The sequence below is a fragment of the Oncorhynchus mykiss genome, chromosome 10 (assembly GCF_057628025.1).
Source record: "Oncorhynchus mykiss isolate SJ-2025 chromosome 10, ASM5762802v1, whole genome shotgun sequence".
Classification (NCBI taxonomy): Eukaryota; Metazoa; Chordata; class Actinopteri; order Salmoniformes; family Salmonidae; genus Oncorhynchus; species Oncorhynchus mykiss.
In genome coordinates this window covers 16,387,319-16,406,380 of record NC_143031.1, presented here as the reverse complement: position 1 = coordinate 16,406,380, position 19,062 = coordinate 16,387,319, and the positions used below count along the sequence as shown (strand labels likewise).

Here is a 19,062-nt window from a genome sequence, read left to right as displayed (position 1 = left end):
TTTATTTACATTTTAGGATACCTGAAGTTGGATTAGGAACGTTGTTTGAAATGTTTGGACCAAGTTTACAGGTAACTTATTAGATACTTTGTAGTCATGTTGGAACCGGTGTATTTCTGAATCAAATGCGCCAAATAAATTGACATTTTGGGGATATAAAGAAGGAATTTATCGAACAAAACGGCCGCTCATTGTGTCACTGAGACATTTGAGATTACAAAAAGAAGATATTCAAAGGTAAGACATTTATTATATGGCTATTTCTGACTTTTGTGTCGCACCTGCCTGGTTGAAAAATGATTTTCATGTGTTTGTATGCAGGGCGCTGTCCTCAGATGGTTTGCTTTCGCTGTAAAGTGTTTTTGAAATCTGACACAGCGGCTGGATTAACAAGAAGTTAAGCTTTATTTTGATGTTTTACACTTACATTTTTGTGAAGGTTGAATATTGATATTTCTGTAGTTTGGATTTTGGTGCGCTACAATTTTACTGGATGTTGTCAAATCAATCCCGCTAACGGGATTCGAGCGGGATTCGCGCTTAAGGGATCCATAACTAATCCTGCTACATCTTTGCCTCTATCATCAAGCGAGAAAGTGTATGTAAATGCATCCTAAACTAAACGGTAGACTAGCCTGGCTGCAGTACATTTATTAGACTATCTAGACTGAAAAATGACGAGCATGACTTGCACACGACCCCTATAAAAGAGGTCACTTTAAATTGGTGATAGGTATAAGTGAATGGGCTTTCTCTCTTTCAGGCACTTCAGGCCGCTGTGTGAACAATGGCCTTGGGTTAAATGGATATTGATAGGGCCATTGCTCTTGTGTTGTGACACATTGATAACCTTGTGGACCATTTGGTTAGGCGTTAATGGTTCAAATATTGTTTTGGGTTGTCTTCGTGGGTTTTGAACATTATGTTTCAATACTTTCAAAATGTTAGTCATATTGGCTAGTCCACATAATTATCTAATGATTTTATGACTATTTTTGCATAAAATAAAGATAGGGCCATGCAATTGATTCTCAATTGAAAGTAATTGTTGGTCCTTATCCCATCATGCTCTAGCGACTCCAGTCTAGCAACTCCTATGGCAGGCAGGGCACATGCACATTGACACAGTCACGGGTTGTGCCTAGAGGTCGACCATTATGATTTTTCAACGCCAATACCGATTATTGGAGGACAAAATGTATTTTAATATATATATATATATATACACACACATTTTTGTAATAATGACAATTGTAACAATACTGAATGAACAATGAACACTTACTTTAACTTAATATAATACATGGGTGTTCTTAAGGTGATTCCACAGGTTGGTGGTATTTTTTGATTTAGCCGTTGCTGACCCCATGCTTACATATTTATCACAAATAAGACACCTTGCTTTCCCTGGTGCCAATTCCATGTAATAGTCCCACACTGGTGCTTTGCTTTTCTCTGCCATCTGTAAAACACACACACAGCTCTGAAGTGACAATGATACTGAAGAGTCTGCATAGGAGACAAATACTCTCAACTGTTTGAATAAAAATAGAGTTTAAGTTACCTGTGATGAATGTTGAAAACAAAAACTAATTTCTATATGCAGGAAATCCTATTTTAATAATGGACATGGTAAGAATTGACTACCAAAGTGCGAGTCATCATTCCCATGACTCTTTCTAGCAAAATCTGAAAATATCGGTTCCTTCATTCATTTATTCCATAGGATATTTTTAGATTCACTTAAAATAAGGTCTGTGTTTCGTGTAGGCCTACACCACCTTGCCAATTTTATAACTGTGTAGATATCCATAGGACAAGGTAACTCTGATCAATATTGTCTAAATATAAGCGAAGATCATTTTTTTTGTAGAGTGGATTTATGAAAATATTTTGACAAACGTTACCTTATCCTAGTGAGATTTACATGGGTATCAAAACGCCGAGGCGGTTTAAGTCTGCACGAAACACAGACCTTATTTGAAGTAGATCAAGACATTCTCTATGGAAGACATGATCGGTAAAATAACGAAGGAACCCCTTTCAAGTTCAGCCGCAAGTTATTACAGGAATTATAACGCGTCGACTATTTCTCTCTAAACCATATACCTTTGACTATTACGAGCCTGCTGCTGCCTACCACCCCTCAGTCAGACTGCACTATCAAATCATAGACTTAACTATAATAAACACACAGAAATACAAACCTTAGGTCAAATCCGGAAACTATCACCTCGAAAACAAAACGTTTATTCCGTTCCATGTTTCATCTAACGAGTGGCATCCATGAGTCTAAATATTCCTGTTACATTGCACAACCTTCAATGTTATGTCATAATTACGTACAATTCTGGCAAATTAGTTTGCAAAGAGCCAGGTGGCCCAAACTGTTGCATATACCTTGACTCAGCGTGCAATCAACGCAAGAGAAGTGACACAATTTCACTTGGTTAATATTGCCTGCTAACCTGGATTTATTTTAGCTAAATATGCAGGTTTTAAAATATATATATATATACTTGTGTATTGATTTTAAGGCATTGATGTTTATGGTTAAGTACACATTGGTGAAACGACAGTCGTTGATTGTTTTTTTTATAAGATAAGTTTAATGCTAGCTAGCAACTTACCTTGGCTTACTGCATTCGCGTAACAGGCAGGCTCCTCATGAGGCAGGTGGTTAGAGCGTTGGAGTAGTTAACTGTAAGGTTGCAAGATTGGATCCCTCGAGCTGACAATGTAAAAATCTGTCTTTCTGCCTCGTTCCTAGGCCGTCATTGAAAATAAGAATGTGTTCTTAACTGGCTTGCCTAGTTAAATAAAGATTAAATAAAGGTATAAAAATAACAAATTCTGCAAAATCTGCGCCCAAAAATACTGATTTCCGATTGTTATGAAGACTTGAAATCGTCCCTAATTAATCGGCCATTCCAATTAATCGGTCAACCTCTAGTTGTGCCTAGAAGGCCAGCATCCCGATGTCGCCTCTTCACTGATGACGTTGAGACTGGTGTTTTGCGGGTACTATTTAATGAAGCTGCCAGTTCAGGACTTGTGAAGCGTCTGTTTCTCAAACTAGACACTAATGTACTTGTCCTCTTGCTCAGTTGTGCACCAGGGCCTCCCACTCCCCTTTCTATTCTGGTTAGAAGCGCAGAGAGCATCATGAAGAACAAGGAACACACCAGGCAGGTCCGAGATACTGTTGTGAAGAAGTTTAAAGCCGGATTTGGATACAAAAAGATTTCCCAAGCTTTAAACATCCCAAGGAGCACTGTGCAAGCGATAATATTGAAATGGAAGGAGTATCAGACCACTGCAAATCTACCAAGACCTGGCCGTCCCTCTAAACTTTCAGCTCATACAAGGAGAAGACTGATCAGAGATGCAGCCAAGAGGCCCATGATCACTCTGGATGAACTGCAGAGATCTACAGCTGAGGTGGGAGACTCTGTCCATAGGACAACAATCAGTCGTATATTGCACAAATCTGGCCTTTATGGAAGAGTGGCAAGAAGAAAGCCATTTCTTAAAGATATCCATAACAAGTGTCGTTTAAAGTTTGCCACAAGCCACCTGGGAGACACACCAAACATGTGGAAGAAGGTGCTCTGGTCAGATGAAACCAAAATTGAACTTTTTGGCAACAATGCAAAACGTTATGTTTGGCGTAAAAGCAACACAGCTCATCACCATGAACACACCATCCCCACTGTCAAACATGGTGGTGGCAGCATCATGGTTTGGGCCTGCTTTTCTTCAGCAGGGACAGGGAAGATGGTTAAAATTGATGGGAAGATGGATGGAGCCAAATACAGGACCATTCTGGAAGAAACCCTGATGGAGTCTGCAAAAGACCTGAGACTGGGACGGAGATTTGTCTTCCAACAAGACAATGATCCAAAACATAAAGCATAATCTACAATGGAATGGTTAAAAAATAAACATATCCAGGTGTTAGAATGGCCAAGTCAACGTCCAGACCTGAATCCAATCGAGAATCTGTGGAAAGAACTGAAAACTGCTGTTCACAAATGCTCTCCATCCAACCTCACTGAGCTCGAGCTGTTTTGCAAGGAGGAATGGGAAAAAATGTCAGTCTCTCGATGTGCAAAACTGATAGAGACATACCCCAAGCGACTTACAGCTGTAATCGCAGCAAAAGGTGGCGCTACAAAGTATTAACTTAAGGGGGCTGAATAATTTTGCACGCCCAATTTTTCAGTTTTTGATTTGTTAAAAAAGTTTGAAATATCCAATAAATGTCGTTCCACTTCATGATTGTGTCCCACTTGTTGTTGATTCTTCACAAAAAAATACAGTTTTATATCTTTATGTTTGAAGCCTGAAATGTGGCAAAAGGTCGCAAAGTTCAAGGGGGCCGAATACTTTCGCAAGGCACTGTAGATATTCCATACCCTTTGTTGGCAATGACAGAGGTCAAACATTTTCTGTAAGTCTTCACAAGGTTTTTGCACACTGTTGCTGATATTTTGGCCCATTCCTCCATGTAGATCTCCTCTAGAGCAGTGATGTTTTGGGGCTGTTGCTGGGCAACGTGGACTTTCAACTCCCTCCAAAGATTTTCTATGCTACCCATCCCGCTATGCCATCCGCTAATGGGATGGGTAGCGTCAAGAAGTTAATGTAACCACTGTGTCAGATTTCAAAAAGCTTTACGGAAAAAGCAAACCATGCAATAATCTGAGTACGGCGCTCAGAGCCCAAACAAGCCAAAAAGATATCCGTCATATTGTGCATTCAACAGAAGTCAGAAATAACTTTATACATATTCACTTACCTTTGATCTTCATCAGAATGCACTCCCAGGAATCTCAGTTCCACAATAAATGTTTGTTTTGTTCGATTATGTCCATCATTTATGTCCAAATAGCTCCTTTTGTTAGCGCGTTTGGTACACACATCCAAACTCACGAAGCACGTTCACTAGGAGCAGACGAAAAGTCAAACATTTCCGTTACAATCCGTAGAAACATGTCAATCTTTAGGATGTTTTTAACATAAATCTTCAAAAATGTTCCAACCGGAGAATTCCTTTGTCTGTAGAAAAGCAATGGAACAGAGCTCGCTCTCATGTGAACGAGCGTCACGAGCTCAAGGCATTCTGGCAGACCTCGTGACTCATTCCTCTCTCATTCACCCCCACTTCACAGTAGAAGCATCAAACAAGGTTCTAAAGACTGTTGACTAGTGGAAGCCTTAGGAAGTGCAACATGACCAATATCCCACTGTATCTTCAATAGGGAATGAGTTGAAAAACAACCAACCTCAGATTTCCCACTTCCTGGTTGGATTCTTTCTCAGGTTTTTGCCTGCCATATGAGTTCTGTTACACTCAGACATCATTCAAACAGTTTTTAAGAAACTGCAGAGTGTTTTCTATCCAAATATACTAATACTATGCATATATTAGCAACTGGGACTGAGTAGCAGGCCGTTTACTCTGGGCACCTTATTCATCCAAGCTACTCAATACTGCCACCAGCCTTTGAATTTGTACATTTTCCTGTTTAATAAATATATTGTTCAAAACAAACTGTTCAGCTACTTCCTACTCTGCCCCTCAGTGACTGCCAGCAGCAGCAGCTCCCCCTCCGTGGGCACATAGGCCTTTCGAACATTGCTTGGATTGTTTTGCCTGCTATTTGCCCCAATGAAATCGCAGGATTTCATAGCATAAATTATAACAGCACAAGTTAAATGGACCTTCCTGGGTTGCTCAAATGTGTGTCCATTCAGTCAGAACTTCTGGGTCTGCTGTAGTCTCCATCCCAGTGAGTCTCTCATTGTCAGATGGCTTGCTTCCACACGTGAGACTAGATCTGCTCTATCAGGTACAGATAGCGCTAAAGCAAAAAGCTAATTGTAATTAACTTGTAAGTAAATAATCAGAACAGTCATGGGACATGATAAACCAGACAACTACTTCCAACAAGAGTCAAGGGACAGAGGGATACACTAGCTAGAACCTTCTCATCGTAGATCTGGTAGGACAAAAAAAGCATGGCCAATTTGAATTTGTTCCCGCCCAATGTTGTTCATCATGTTCTACTGTTGGTGACAGGGCAACGTGTTATGTGGACTAAAACGGCATAAAACCGGGTGTATTACAAAGCATGATCCAATTAATTAGCCAGCTAAAGTAATTTTGAAAGTCATTGAGAAATTGTTTGGTCGATTTTTGGTATGGTTAAATTAACCAGTTATATACCTTTGATAAGCAATAGCTAGCTGGTAGCTTGCTAGCTAGTTAGCTCCAATGCCAATTTCATGGCTTTCTAAACTAATATGACTAACTCTGAAATATGAAGTTTGAGAATAAAAGTTAATTGGCTAGCCCATCATGCTTTGTGACATTATGCTAGCTAGCTATCCCCAGTTAACCTGTTTTCACTTATTGCGTTCTCACTGGTGCACTCGTTTGTTCATGACGTGAGCTGGCTGGTTGCATGTGCAGCAGTGGTCATTCGTTTTTTGACATGCAAAAGTTAATTAGGTGTGTCTATGCTGTTGTTCCAATGCAGAGATCGATTATATATTCTCAAAGAAACTAACGGTAGGTCGAAAAAATGGTCTCATATTTCTGTCATGCTGCTTTGTTCACAACTCCAAACACCTCGCGCCCTAGGTATTCAGCCAATCAGTGGCCGCCACTGACTGACAAGTCATTTCTGGAGCACAATATACTGTGTGCACCAAGCAAAATATTGACTGTCTTCAAATGCTTTCCTAACTAGATATGTTACAAATTCATCATCATTGGGAGCAGTTCTCCAATTATAGAGGGATTAATTAAGCAAAGTATAGGCCAATCCATAGGAAATAATGATTTTGCCATTTGATCTCCTCCTCACACAAAGTGTGCGTCCTAAATGATACCCTATATAGTGTACTACTTATGACCAGAACTTATGGGGCGCTGGTTGGAATTAGTGCACTATATAGGGCAAAGGGTGCTATTTGGGACATACAAAGCTGAGCATTTGCCGATAGCCTGCTCTAAGACCAGACCTCACATCTTCCTGATTGTTAACTAAACAATGCTTGATTCTCCCTCTGTAGTGGGATAAAGATAAGGTAAGGTGTAAAGATAAGTTCAGGGACAGGTATAAGGGGTTGGTTTGTGTGTGTGTGTGAGAGACACAGGAGAAAGTTGAGTGTGTGTGTGAGGAAGGTGCTGCCATGTGATTAAGGTTGATTTTGTGTGTGTGCGTGCATGTGTGAGCAGACTCTCCAGGTTTGTTCCTGTGGCGGTGGTGCTGACAGCCATCAGACAACAGCTGGGAAATCAAATATTGCCCCTGTTCCAGAGGGGAAGTATGTGTGCTTGTGTTTAAAAGAGAGAACAAATTAATGTGGGTGTGGGAGGGACGGGGTGTTGGAGGTCAGATTGTGTGTATTGTTTTTGAAATCTGATCAGTGCTGCTATGTGATATCAAAGTATGTGTGAGAATTTCATTCAAAGTATGTGTGTGTGTGTGTGTGTTTCCTCATATTAGCAGGCTGTACTGTAAGCCCCCATGGAGCCCCTTGCAGCTGTGGCCATGTGTCATCGGAGCCTCCCATATGTGACATACACAATTCTCATACTCTACTGTAATGTGTGTGTGTGTGTTTGCGTAGCCTACAGTGTGTGTGTGTGTGTTTTGAAGCCTAGCTGTGTTGGGTTAACATTGTGGAGTGTCAGGCGAATGTGTGCACAGAGTCAAAGTGGGGGGTAAGTGAGAGGCATAATGTCGGTTGTTGTCACGTCTGTCTTGTTGTGGGGTTTCTAGACAAGCTCTGGGGTGACAGTTTACTTCGGTACAGATCTAGGATCAGATTTGTATTTATTATGGATCCCCATGCCAAAGCAGCAGCCAAAGCAGCAGCTACTCTTCCTGGGGTCGTGCAAAATTAACGCAATTTATACCATTTTTAAAACATTACAATACATTCACAGATTTCACAACACACTGTGTGCCCTCAGGCACCACTACTCCACCACTACCACATATCTACAGTACTAAATCCATGTGTATGTATTCCCATCCCCATACCTAAACTTAACCATTAGTGGGGAAAATGCTAAACTCACCCAACATATGCCTCTTGGGGTAACTTCACCCTAGTCCCTCTACACACACAGTCCATGGGATGTGGAGAGAAGCCCCTAACCACTGATGTAGGGTCAGATCTTTCCCTTCCCACTAATGGTGTCACGCCCTGATCTGTTTCACCTGTCCTTGTGCTTGTCTCCACCCCCTCCAGGTGTTGCCCATCTTCCCCATTATCCCCTGGGTACTTATACCTATGTTTTCTGTCTGTGCCAGTTCCTTTTGTTTGTTCAAACATACCAGCAGTTTCCCTTTCTCCTGTCTTTGCTATAGTCCCTGTTTCCTGGTTTTGACCTTTCCTGCCTGCCCTGACTTTGAGCCTGCCTGCTGTCCTGTACCTTTGCCTCTACTCTGTATTACCGACCTTTGCCTGACCTGACCCTGAGCCCGCCTGCTGTTCCGGTGCCTTACACCCTCTCTGGATCATTGACCCCTGCCTGCTTGACCTGTAGTTTTCCCACCCCTGTTTAAAGAATAAATGTTAGTTTCTTCAACACTGTCTACACCTGGGTCATACCTTAAAACGTGATAAATGGTTTATATAAGGGGGTAAGGTTATATGATCCTAGATCTGTGTCTAAGGACAACCTCGAATTTCTACACCACACCATCTCCAACCCCTGAAAATAACCCCCATGTTGGCTTCTTTCCACCACCACAGAGCTCCACGGAAGCTGACTATCAACCTCCATACCCAGCTTCGGTGCTCCCTGCTGGGCTTCGCTGAGCAGAGGGTTGGCCTGTCTTCCCTGCTGGGAGTTTGAGGATCCAGCAGGGGCATAATTAGCCATGCTCAGTGCTGAGGGACGCTGTTAGCGGTTGTTAGCGGTTAGCTGCAGCGCAGGCTGTTAATAATTGATGGGAACAAAAGGTTTAATTGCACAAGAATCCTGCCTGAGGAGAGACATGAGTGAGAAGCTAGGGATGAGGAGTGTGTGTGGGGGTGTATTATAGCTGGGTTGAAAGGGAGTTGTAATGTAGTGCTGGTGTCTGTCTGTTAGGGTGAGAGTTTTGGTAGTGGGAGAGGGCTGGATAATTCATCCAGAGAGATGGGGATGCCCGTGGAGATTGATTGATTGAGTGTTGCTCTAAGGCAGTGGTAACCAACCTTCCCTGAGTCAAGATCACGTTCTCTAATACAACTAATCTCATCTTTCTCAGCATAACTCATAACCTGGATATAAACAGCTGGGCTAATAATCCAAGATGACCCACAGCACAGGAGGAAAAATTATGTAGTCAAACTGCCAAAAAGCAGAGAGTGCATAGCTACAGGCTGGGCAGCGAGTCCACTACCATCCCCTACAGCTGGCCGACAGCCATGTCAACAGATGGTGAACATTACTCTCCTCAAAGACCATGAGTCAGAGGATCTGATAAAACTTCATGATTCGCTCAGAGCAGAGAAATGCAAAACATTGGACTAGAAGTCACATTTCATCTGTGTGATCTGTCTGTCACTGGTCTCTATTGTGGCTACAGGTCTATGGCCCTGGCCAACAATCCTGCTGGTTAGTGTCCAGGCCTACAGGCTCTGGTTAAGCACTGGGCTTGGTGCTTTGATCTGGGTATTAGAGTGAGACAATCTGGCAGCAGGTGGGGTAGATTAGCTGGATTGGATCTATTTACTACATAGCAGACCAGGGAACTCCCAGAAAATCTCTTCTCATTGTCCTGGGTTACCTGGGGTTACCTAGGGTTACTGGCTGATGCCCCACTGAGACTGATAAGAGGTTGACACACAAAAGTCAGCCAAAGTGTGTGTGTGTGTGTGTGTGTGTGTGTGTGTGCACACTTTTCTCAGTATTTAAAAGACTGTCTAGTTTGCCGATAGATACAAATAGATTCATACAACTGCAAAAAAAAATGATATATTACCATTGAAGAACAGTACATGATTTATTAAATACAAATACCATATCACATTAGTTCAACCTAAATGTACACATACACAATGACCACCGTAAAAAAGAAATAACACATCAATGCCGATACAGTAGATCATTTTGAACAACAGGGAATGGTGCTAGATTACTTACACCATACTGTGTGACTGACAGAGTCAGCAGAGTCAAAATTCAAGCCGAGATCTACCGCTCAGATTTTTTTTAACATGTAAGCCTATGCAACATTAACCAATTAAAAATAGTTATGTAGCAATGAGGTTTGTGCAATAGGCTATAGGCCCAAGACGTTATCACTGCATATTGACTATGCTTGAATTGTCCTGCCAATGTTGTTCTTCTCAGACCATTTTGAAATTACAGTGCCTTCGGAAAGTATTCAGACACCTTGACTTTTTCCACATTTTGTTACGTTACAGCCTTATTCTAAAATGTATTAAATCGTTTTTCCCCCTCATAAATTTACACACAATACCCTATAATGACAAAGCAAAAACAGGTTTTTAAAAATGTTAATTTTTTTTTTTTTTTACTGAAATAATACATTTACATAAGTATTCGAACCCCTTACTCAGTACTTTGTTGAAGCACCATTGGCAGCGATTTACAGCATCAATTCTTCTTAGGTACAAGCTTGGCACACCTGTATTTGGGGAGTTTCTCCCATTCTTCTCTGCAGATCCTCTCAAGCTCTGGCAGGTTGGATGGGGAGAGTTGCTGCACAGCTATTTTCAGGTCTCCAGAGATGTTCGATTGGGTTCAAGTCCGGGCTCTGGCTGGGCTACTCAAGGGCATTCAGAGACTTGTTCCAAAGCCACTACTGCATTTCCTTGGTTGTGTGCTTAGGGTTGTTGTCCTGTTGGAAGGTGAACCTCACCCAAATCTGAGGTTGTGAGCACTCTGGAGCAGGTTTTCATCAAGGATCTCTCTCTACTTTTTTTCCATTCATCTTTGCCTCTATCCTGACTAGTCTCCCAGTCCCTGCCGCTGAAAAACATCCCCACCGCATGATGCTACCACCACCATGCTTCATTGTGGGGATGGTGCCAGGTTTTCTCCAGACGTGACGCTTGGCATTCAGAATCGTTAGGTGCCTTTGGCAAACTCCTAGCGGGCTGTCATGTGCCTTTTACTGAGGAGTGGCTTCCGTCTGGCCGCTCTACCATAAAGGCTTAATTGGTGGATTGCTGCAGAGATGGTTGTCCTTCTGGAAGTTTCTCCCATCTCCACAGAGGAACTCTGGAGCTCTGTCAGAGTGACCATCGGGTTCTTGGTTGCCCCCCTGACCAAGACCCTTCTCCCACGATTGCTCAGTTTGACCGGGCAGCTAGCTCTAGGAAGAACTTCTTCCATTTAAGAATGATGGAGGCCACTGTGTTCTTTGGGACCTTCGATGCTGCAGACATTTTTGTACCCTTCCCCAGATCTGTGCCTCGACACAATCCTGTCTCTCAACTCTACGGACAATTCCTTTATCCTTTTTGCTCTGACATGCACTGTCAACTGTGGGGAAATCATTTCCAAATCATGTCCAATCAATTGAATTTACCACACGTGGACTCAAATGAAGTTGTAGAAACATCTCAAAGACGATCAATGGAAACAGGATGCCCCTGAGGTCAATTTTGAGTCTCATTGCAAAGGGGCTGAATACTTATGTGAATAAGGAATTTCTGTTTTTTACTTGTAAGACATTTGCAAACATTTCTAAAAACCTGTTTTCGCTTTGTCATTATGGGGTATTGTGTGTAGAATGCGGAAGAGTTTATTTATTTAATACATTTTAGGGCTCCCGAGTGGTGCAGCGTTCTTAGCCACTGCATCTCAGTGCAAGAGGTGTCACTATAGTACTTGGTACTATAGGCAATATATATTTAAAAAATGTAGGTATATGATCACACTAGTAATAGATAATTTGTTGTATTACTTGTGAGGCACAGCTGAGTGAGCATAATATTTTTTTTTAAATTCTGGACTGATGGCCTGCTTCTGAGGGGAGGGAGGGAGCAGTGGTGAGGCTGCCTCTCACCTGACTCACAGTCCCTCCGCCCTCCTTCCCTCCGCTGAGAAAAGGGGACACAGTCTTCCAACTTATTGCAAAACTCAAGTAGCATTGCATTATTTCTGCCTCATGCACCAATTCATGTTGTTACGCCTATGACCAGAGAAAGTGAAATATTCCTCAATATTAAAAAAGACACAAGATGCTAATAATAACAACGCAAGCTTAAACACTTTGCTATATACATTCATTGCACCTGCAGTGCTGGTTATAGCGTGAGTGAAAGTAGGGAGGAATCACATTTTATGGCTACTAAAGGAGCAACGCCGCTATTGGGCACGCAGTCAGAATGCCTGAGTGTGATTAACCTTTCTTCACTTCCCATCACCACTTCTTTCATCCCCACTGCATCATGTAATGACTTTGACACCACAATAGAGTTTTAGAAATTATTTAGTACATTGAGACTTAGGGAGTTCTTCTGTCCCATAAATGAGGAGTCTAAATGTGAATGTGTCAAGTATGATTGAGACGAGTGTTCAGACACAATAGAGAATGACATTTCCCACAGAACGAATACCCCTTTTGAGCCAAATCCACCTTTTGTCTGCCCAGATACAGAAATCCTTCTCTAGAAACATACTGCAGATTGGCAGAAAAAGATGTCTCTGATTCTGAATAAATAACAAGAATAGAGAGTCTAATCTCCCTAAAGAACAGAGACAAGCATTGGACGATTTAAAAAATGATTCCACTTTGATAGGGCGTAATGCTGATAAGAGCAAAGCTGTGGTGTTGTTAAACCGTGATGACTATGTGAATGAGATCTGGGGACAATTGAACACCACCACTTTCTATCAGAAATTGTCACGTGACCCCACACCACTGTTCAAAGAACATTCACTGCAAGCTGAAGTCTCTTGTGGAAAGGTGAGACATTATGCAAAAATAATGAGAATATGAAAGTAGACTATCCAATCAGGAGCATTATTCATGTCTTCCCAAAAATCCACAAACAATGGGATAAGCCACCAGGGAGACCTATTATGGCCTCCATTGGCTCATTGACTGAAAATATTTCTGCTTTTGTGTCAGCTCGACTGGTTGATTACCACGGCTCTCAGGGGATCGCTGTGTCTTGCTTTCAATCACACTCTCTGTCGCTCTCACTATTTCTCTGTCTCTCTCTCTGTGTATAACTCACTCAGTCTCTCTCTCTCTTTCTGTCTCTCTCACTCTCTCTGTGTATAACTCACTCAGTCTCTGTTTCTCTCTCTCTTTCTGTGTCTCGCTCACTCTCTCTGTGTATAACTCACTCAATCTCTCTGTCTCTCTCACTTTCTCTGTGTATAACTCACTCAGTCTCTGTTTCTCTCTCTGTCTCTCTGTCTGTCTCTCTCACTCTCTGTGTATAACTCACTCAGTCTGTTTCTCTCTTTCTCTCTCTCTCTTTCTGTCTCTCTCTCTCTGTGTATAACTCACTCAGTCTCTGTTTGTCTCTCTCTTTCTGTGTCTCGCTCACTCTCTGTGTATAACTCACTCAATCTCTTTGTCTCTCTGTCTGTCTCTCTCTTTCTCTGTGTATAACTCACTCAGTCTCTGTTTCTCTCTGTCTCTCTCTCTCTTTCTGTCTCTCTCTCTCTGTGTATAACTCACTCAGTCTCTGTTTCTCTCTCTCTGTCTGTCTCTCACTCTCTCTGTGTATAACTCACTCAATCTCTCTGTCTCTCTGTCAATTCAAGAGGCTTTATTGACATGGGAAACATATGTTTACATTGCCAAAGTAAGTGAAATAGAGAAAACAAAAGTGAAATAAACAATAAAAAAATTAACAGTAAACATTACACTCACAAAAGTTCAAAAATAATAGACATTTAAAATGTCATTATGTCTATATACAGTGGTGTAATGATGTGCAAATAGTTAAAATACAAAAGGGAAAATTAAAAAACAAATATAAGTTGTATTTACAATTTTTTGTTCTTCACTGGTGTCCCCTTTCTTGTGCCAACAGGTAAAACATCTTGCAGTTGTGATCACTCAATAGATATGGGAGTTGATCAAAATTGGATTTGTTTTTTTGAATTCTTTGTGGGTCTGTGTAATCTGAGGGAAATATGTGTCTAATATGGTCATACATTTGGCAGGAGGTTAGGAAGTGCAGCTCAGTTTCCACCTCATTTTGTGGGCAGTGTGCACATGGCCTGTCTGCTCTTGAGAGCCAGGTCTGCCTATGGCGCCCTTTCTCAATAGCAAAGCAATTAGTCAAAGATTTTCTTAATTTTGAGTCAGTCACAGTGGCCAGGTATTCTGCCACTGTGTGTTCTCTGTTTAGGGCCAAATAGCATTCTAGTTTGCTCTGTTTTTTTGTAAATTCTTTCCAATGTGTCAAGTAATTATCCTTTTGTTTTCTCATGGTTTGGTTGGGTCTAATTGTGTTGCTGTCCTGGGGCTCTATGGGGTCTGTTTGTCTTTGTGAACAGAGCCCCAGGACCAGTTTACTTAGGGGGCTCTTCTGGTGATGGCTTTGTTATGGAAGGTTTGGGCATCACTTCCTTTTAGGTGGTTATAGAATTTAACGACTCTTTTCTGGATTTTGATCATTAGCGGGTATCGGCTTGCATTATTTGGTGTTTTACGTTGTACACATAGGATATTTTTGCTGAATTCTGCATGCAGAGTCTCAATTTGGTGTTTGCCCCATATTGTGAATTATTGGTTGGTGAGCAGACCCCAGACCTCACAACCATAAAGTGCATTGGGTTCTATAACTGATTCAAGTATTTTTAGCCAGATCCAAATTGGTATGTCACATTTTATGTTCCTTTTGATGGCATAGAATGTCCATCTTGCCTTGTCTCTCAGATCATTGACATCTTTGTGGAAGTTACCTGTGGTGCTGATATTTAGGCCGAGGTATGTATCATTTTTGTGTGCTCTAGGGCAACAGTGTCTAGATGGAATTTGTATTCTTGGTCCTGGCAACTGGACCTTTTTGGAACACCATTTTTGTCTTACTGAGATTTACTGTCAGGGCCCAGGTCTGACAAAATCTTTGCAGAAGATCTAGGTGCTGCTGTAGGCCCTCCTCAGTTGGGGACAGAAGCACCAGATTATCATCAAACAATAGACATTTGCCTTCAGATTCTAGTAGGGTGAGGCCAGGTGCTGCAGACTTCTAGTGCCATCACCAATCCTTTGATATATACACTACCATTCAAAGGTTTGGGGTCACTCAGAAACATCAAATTGATCAGAAATATAGTGTAGACATTGTTAATGTTGTGCATGACTATTGTAGCTGGAAACGGATGATTTTTAATGGAATATCTACAGTGCCTTGCGAAAGTATTCGGCCCCCTTGAACTTTGCGACCTTTTGCCACATTTCAGGCTTCAAACATAAATATATAAAACTGTATTTTTTTTGTGAAGAATCAACAACAAGTGGGACACAATCATGAAGTGGAACGACATTTATTGGATATTTCAAACTTTTTTAACAAATCAAAAACTGAAAAATTGGGCGTGCAAAATTATTCCAGAAAATTGCCTAAAATTGGCCTCAGACTCTTCACGGAGCAGCCTGTTAATTACAAACAAAACAGTGAAAGCTTTGTATTGAAGTGGGATTGCACATTTTGCAACTCATGATTACATCTTTGGTCATCGTGGGAAAGACGCATCATTAAAAACATTTGTAAACAACTGTCTGCAGTTCAGAGCCAACCTGGATACTGAGGAGATCCTGGGGGAAATGGATGAGAATCAACAGCTTCATGCTATAGAGGAACAACATACTCCATCCTGGAAAGATCCGCCTACTGTACCTCACAGAATAACTCTAACCCTACAAAAAAAAGAAAGACAGATTCATCTACAAACACGGACTATTTACTTACTTTGAAGTAGAGGCTAGTACTCTTGCTGGAATCCATGCAACACAAATTGTGTTTGCAGGTAGCAGGGCTGAGGGTAAGTTTGGCGTTTTGCCAGAGTGAAATTCTAATGCGCCAAGGAGAGAACAGCCAAGGTAAAATCCCTCGATTCCAACATGGATTGTCTACTCAGGGAAAAGAGGGTGATAAGTGGGTCGCTACTAGACATACAAACCTGGAGCATGTGTGAAAATATCATATTTTCTGTGATTCCTGAGGACTCATCCAATAATAATCCAGAGGGGGCAATCAGAGTTCATGCAATCCGCTTTGAAACTTCCTCTAGAGACTGTAAACAAGGTTGTTTTCCACTAGGTTTGAACATTTTGGTGTATATTCAGAGGTGGAAACTTTCCATGGGAATATATGGCAATTAATAGAAATATATGCAAATTAATATTAATTACATTTAAATGTAGATGTTTTTTGCATTGGATATATTTACCATACCACATGGAGACAGAAACATTAACATTTTACCTTAACATAAGTAGAAATAATTGCAAATGATTACATTTTTCCAATAGGAAAAAAACTATTTATGAATTGAACTTTAATTAAATAAGTTGACTCTTCACATGGGATGATTTCACTGAACAAAAGAAAGGGAATATTGAATGATCCCAATGATCCATCACATCTCCCAAAAATGTTTTCAACATATGGAGGAGTAAATGATAGTTTAGAAACTAAAGCTTTGGTTGTCTTCCTCCCAGGCTTCCATGTCTTCTCCATGGACCTCCTCAATGTCCACCTCTTCAACATCAGAATGTGAGGCCTCATCTTCCCTGTCACTTTCCAACCTTGTTGAGGATGGCTCGTTGTCAGGCTCAAAAATCCTTAAATTTACCCAGATGGTCACCAATTTTTCAACCCTTGTATTGGTCAGCCACTTGCGTGCTTTGGTGTGTGTGTTCCCAAACAAGGACCAGTTGCGCTCTGAGGCTGCTGATGTTGGTGGGATTTGGAGGATGATGGAGGCAACGGGAAAGAGCCTCAGATCCACAAACTCCCTTCCTCCAGGTGGCTGATGAGATATGTTGGCACGACTGCCATATTGTAACTCCATCCCATAGCCCTTGCTTGGAAGTGTACTTTGCCAGACTGCCAATAACCTTGCCCTCATCCAGGCCAAGGTAGTGAGATATGGGAGTGATGACACCATAGGCCTTGTTGATCTCTGCACCAGACAGGATGCTCTTGCTAGCATACTTGGGGTCCAACATGTACGCTGGGCTTCAGGCAGAAGTCTTCACGCTTTTTGATGTTTTTCAGAACTGCAGTTTCCTCTGCTTGGAGCAACAGTGAAGTGGGCAAATGTATGCATGCACCGGCAGACTGTGATATCGGCAGATTGTGGTATGGCCATTTCTTGGAGAGACTTCTTCCCCTCCAGGAGACTGCCAAACATGATGACAACACCACCTCAACAGGTGTTGCTGGGCAGCTTCAATGTGGTGCTTTTATTCTTCTCACTTTGCATGGTGAGGTAGATTGCTGCTATAACTTGATGACCCTTCACATACCTAATCATTTTCTTGGCTCTCTTGTAGAGTGTATCAATTGTTTTCAGTGCCATGATGTCCTTGAGGAGCAGATTCAATGCATGAGCAGCACAGACAATGGATGTGATGTGAGGGTAGGACTCCTCCACTTTAGACTAAGTAGCCTTCAAATACCTTCTGTGGTCCAACGTAATTGATGACTGCCTTCAGCTCATCTGCATTGTAGAGACCGGTGTGTCTGTTGTCCCTTGTGTCTGTGCGCTTGTAGAATACTGGTTGAGAGGTGGAGGTGATGTAGCAATTATTCTTTGCCCACGAACATTCAACCACCCATCAGAGAATTCCAATACAGCCTGCTTTCTCTATGATTTGCTTGACCTTCACTTGAACTCTGCATCCAGCAAAGAATGTCTGGTTGGAGGGGTGTATGCTGGGCAAAGAACATTCAGAAATCTCTTCCAATACACATTGCCTGTGAGCATCAGAGGTGAACCAGTTGCGTGCACAGCTCGAGCAAGACATTCATCAGCATTTCTCTGACTACGTTACTCTATTGAGTAACATAGTCAGAGAACTAACTTTGGATTCCAGGAGGACCATCGATAAGTTGTCATTCGTCATTTTCACCTCGAATAGAAGTAGAGGGACTTGGCCTCCCGGATGGCGCAGTGGTTAAGGGCGCTGTACTGCAGCGCCAGCTGTGCCACCAGAGACTCCGGGTTCGCGCCCAGGCTCTGTCGTGACCGGGAGGTCCGTGGGGCGACAAACAATTGGCCTAGCGTCGTCCGGGTTAGGGAGGGGTTGGCCGGTAGGGATATCCTTGTCTCATCGCGCACCAGCGACTCCAGTGCGCGCTAACCAAGGTTGCCAGGTGCACGGTGTTTCCTCCGACACAACCTGACTTCCGGGTTGGAATCGCTGTGTTAAGCAGCAGTGCGGCTTAGTTGGGTTGTGTATCGGAGGACACATGACTTTCCGAGCCCGTACGGGAGTTGTAGCAATTAGACAAGATAGTAGCTACTAAACAATTAGATACCACAAAATTGGGGAGAAAACGGGGCACAATTCGAAGAAAAAAAAAGGAGAGAGACTTTTGTCAGAGGTTGCTTGTTGTGAGCGCTGAGGGAACTTTATGCACTTGGCCAGATGATTCCTCATTTTTGTTGCATTCTTTACATATGATTTGGCACAGTATTTGCAAATGTACACAACTTTTCCTTCTACATTAGCTGCAGTGAAATGTCTCCACACATCAGATTTTCCTGGCATTTTCCTGTAAAGATTAGAAAACAGAGTACATTTAAAAAAAAATACAATTCCAGGTACATATAAATAGTTAAGCAGTTAGATTAAACAACTCCTTTGTAAGATAAATGTTTTAAAATGAACATGTATGGAAACAGGTGAATTAACACTACACAGATAGCAGGCTAAAACCCACATGGTAGCAGAAACTAACTAGCAGAAATTGTTAACAAGTTAGAAATTATTTAAACACACCTTGCTGTACTATTTACTAGTTAACAAAAAAATCATGCATGTCATATAAAATATATTCACCCCACCCAGTATTGTAATCAAAACTTACCAGAAAGCA

At 41.8% G+C, this 19,062-nt stretch overlaps 1 protein-coding gene across 2 annotated transcripts in view; it reads left to right on the top strand.

Annotated features, from left to right (window-relative positions):
• LOC110533421 (uncharacterized) overlaps positions 1-19,062 on the top strand; it is a 49,643-nt gene that overhangs the window by 2,459 nt on the left and 28,122 nt on the right. The gene's annotated exons all lie outside the window — the stretch shown is intronic.